The sequence below is a fragment of the Hippocampus zosterae genome, unplaced genomic scaffold, assembly GCF_025434085.1.
Source record: "Hippocampus zosterae strain Florida unplaced genomic scaffold, ASM2543408v3 HiC_scaffold_320, whole genome shotgun sequence".
NCBI classification, from domain to species: domain Eukaryota; kingdom Metazoa; phylum Chordata; class Actinopteri; order Syngnathiformes; family Syngnathidae; genus Hippocampus; species Hippocampus zosterae.
The window spans coordinates 24,137-27,707 of NW_026262875.1; the positions used below are offsets into that span (position 1 = coordinate 24,137).

Here is a 3,571-nt window from a genome sequence, read left to right on the forward strand (position 1 = left end):
CCGCCTTGAAGTGCACTCTGCTGTTGAAAAGGGAGACTGAGTTTTGCCGGGAGGGGATCACCATCCGCGGGGGCTGGTCCCGCTTGTTGGCCCAGATCCGCATTAGTCTGGGGACCTGCCCCTTGCGCGCCAGGATTTCAGCCAGTCCGCGCCGGCAACCCTTCTCCGTGCAATTAGTCTTTTGAGACCCCTTCTTTCCCAATTCCTCATCACTCTGGAGGAAACCTTACAGTCGCTGCAGACTGATCAGGTGCAGGGCAGCCGGCTAGTTCTGCACCGTCCGCCTCATGCTCTCCAGGGCGCTGTCTTGTTTGTTACTGAGGAACAGCTTGGCTGCGGTGAATATGCTGTCTGCTGGAGTAGTGTGCTGCTCCAGTAGGTGCAGGAGCTGGTCCCTACCCTGTTCTTGAAGGGTTAACTAACAGGCGCGGTGAAGGGCTCGGGTTTTGAGAGGCGGAGGGGCGATTCGCAGGCATGCGAGCCAGCCTTGGAGGGCCTGATTAGATCTCTACCGCAGAATGGTCGCCGGTTTTTTCAGTGCAAAGGGCGATATTGAACAGGAGGTGGGGGCGCTGAGCATGAGGGCAAGCGGAGACCAGCCCCTGGAATATGGCGCGGGCCTCGAGGAATCTGCCGTCTGCAAATTCGGTTATTGCCTTTTAATAATTGTGGTGCTGGAGGCAACTCAATTTGCGCATAAAATATGTCGATTACATGAGCTGATTAAACAGCTGCTAATTATATTAATAGTCCCTTCTCCCTAATTATGATCGAGGATTTTGATCGGAGGCTGAAGGCCGTCGCCGACCTGGTCACGCTAGCCCAGGCTTACCTCCAGTAGGTCTGCAGTGCCTTTGAGGCTCTCCACCGCCTCTGCGAGCTGGCTGCCCAGGAGCTTGGCTTCCCGGACGCCGGGTTAAACCGCCTGATGGACAAACAAACCTTCCTCACGAAATTTAAAAGCGACATGCACTCGCTCGCGATCGACCTCGCCACTTCCGGGCAGGAGTGCAAGGCCGCCAGCCAGAAATACATCGACTCCTATGAGAGCAGCAAGCGGAGCTATGAGCATTATCAGAGCAAGCTCTAAGGCCTGCGAAAGAAAACAGTCCGGAACGGCCTGCAGGGCGAGAAAAACGAGGAGTACCTGGACCGGGTGCCCTGCTGACCAGAACGAGGCCAAGTACGAGCGCTCGCTGGCAGTCCTCCTCGAGAGCAAGGACCAGCTGACGGGCTTCATGCAGACATCTCGACAGTCCATTGAAAAACAGCTTATGGCCTTCTTCCAGGAACTGATTTCCAGCACACAGCTAATGCTGGCTGTCGAATCGAGCGAATGCGAACGGCAGATGAATCACACGCGGGCTGCGAGGCCTGGGTCGCAGCCCGGGCAGGCGCCCGTCCCTGACAGCAAGCACCTTGCGGCCGACATGGAGGCTTCGCACCCGATGGCCTTCGAGGGGTATGAGTGCGTGTTTATGACCTGATAGATAGTAAATGCTCTTGGCGAAGTTGGCCAGACGGATTTCAGAGCTGAGGGACAAGACCATCAAGCAGCTGTTCGAGTCGCTGTCCCCCCAGAAGGAGAAGAACCTGGAAACCCTCACTGAAATCGTGGGCCGGCTGAATAGCTGGCAGAGGCTCAGTACTGAGCAGGCGCGGGTGGTAGTCAACGAAGCTGACAAGTGGCTGGGGGGAAGGGGCAGGCATGACAAGGTGGCCACCATGGCCTTCTGCCTGGTCAAAGCGCAGCTCAAGCACCCCTTGCTGAAGGAGTTCGCAAGCCGGGTGCGGAACGACGAGTGGTATGTCAACTTCAACGAGTCAGTGCACGCGATCGAGGCGATGTCCGAAATCCAGGCGCTCGAGGGGCTGAAGGACACCACCGAGATATTTGAGAGGATCGAGAGGAACGTCAAGCTGACTTTGTGGGAGGTCAACATGAAGTATTATGCTCGGCTGGCCATCGCACTCACCAAGGCCGGCAGACTAGACTCTCCGCTCTACAGCAAGATCGAGAAGCATGTGCTGAGTAACCTCGACATGGAATATTCCTCGCTGACCATGGCTCAAATCTTGAGGGCCTTCGCCGCCGCAGGTCAGGGTTCCAATATCTTCTACAGGGACATGCAGCGCATCATCATGCGGGGGCACTACTTCAAGCACGAGCTTGCTGCGATTGACTTCGCGTACAAGCGGGACGGCACTCTGCTGGCATATTTGGCAGAGATCTACGCACCGCGGCTGGCTGCCGGCATGGAGATGTAAACTTTTTTCTATTCCTTCCTCGGCAACCTCTATGAACGGCCTCTCTCTTTCCAGAATGCAGATGATTTCCTGACCTGCCATCGCCACCTGCCGACCTTCCGCTTCTAGAACCAAGAGCAAATCCAGATCCACCTCATCGGCCAAGCCTCTTTGATCCCCCGCATCACCTGTGCAGAGTATCTCCGCCTTGAAGGCTACCTCGTCCCCACTGAGCTGCATGGGAGACTGCTGGAAGTGCTGCTGGACAGGCTGGTCGATGATCTGGACTGGGAGAGCGATGAGGGCCTGCTGGCTCTGCTCCGTCATTTGTAGGAGAAGGGTGTTGAACACAGCAAGGCCAACGCGAGGCTGTCAGCAGTGTTGGGCCGCAGACTGTACATCATGGACCGATAGGTGCTCAAGCAGATGGCCGAGCTGGTCAACAAGAGCGCCCATCTCAAACTGTCAGGCGAGTGCACAAACCTCCCTGCGATCGGCAAGACCCTGCAACACAAAGAATGAGTGGATCGCAAAAATAATTTTATGGAGGAGAAGAAGAAGGTCGATGACTGCTACTACCGGCAGTATGACTCTTATCGACTGGGCGGCAGGCGCACGCGTGCCCTCGAGACTTGCATGTTTAGCTCGAGGCCTGCCTTCACTCCCTTCCTGCAGAGCCCGAGCGACAGCCCCTCGACATACCGATCCTACCAGTCGCCCTACGCAGGGCAGCAGTTTGACCCCGCCCCGCAGGCGAACAACCGGGGCCAGCGGTACTACGGGCGCAGCGGACAGCCCATGTGACTGGAATGGACAGTAAAAAACGAGCATGACGGGATTCGAACCCGCAACCTCAAGACCCGTAATCTTGCGATCTACCATTGATCTACACGCCCATACTCGCTCTCCCCTCTGGCCGGCTTAAGGGCAGTCTTTCAGCGGAAGATTGTCTTGACGACCTTAAGCGTGCTTTGGCGGAAAAAGCAGGCGCGCTGACATACCTGTCCGCAGCCGTTCTCGTAGGGAGTCCCCTTCCTGCGTGGTTTCGAGTATGGTCAGTCCCGCCCGGCTGAGCGAGTTGATCGCTTCGGACAGTTTGAGAAAATGGTCATCTTTCTCGCGCTGCCTGCTCAGGTGCACAAGATTTTCCAGCCCGAAAATCGCCAGAGAAGACACACCCCGCTTGGTGAGGAGAGGCAGGCTGAGCAGGGCCAGCATGTCTGTGAAGTTATGAGGGCAGGCCAGCAAGAGCCGATTCTAGACAGTCTTCCGGCCCACCCACCTCAAAGGCCTTCCTCAGGGCACAGCTGCTGACCCCACTGAA

The 3,571-nt window shown here is 56.8% G+C and overlaps 1 non-coding gene across 1 annotated transcript; it reads right to left on the reverse strand.

Moving 5' to 3' along the window:
* Window positions 1–3,071: 3,071 nt before the first annotated feature.
* On the reverse strand, window positions 3,072–3,143 carry trnar-acg (transfer RNA arginine (anticodon ACG)). Its single transcript has one exon. It is a non-coding gene; the product is annotated as a tRNA-Arg (tRNA).
* Between the last annotated feature and the right edge of the window lie 428 nt (window positions 3,144–3,571).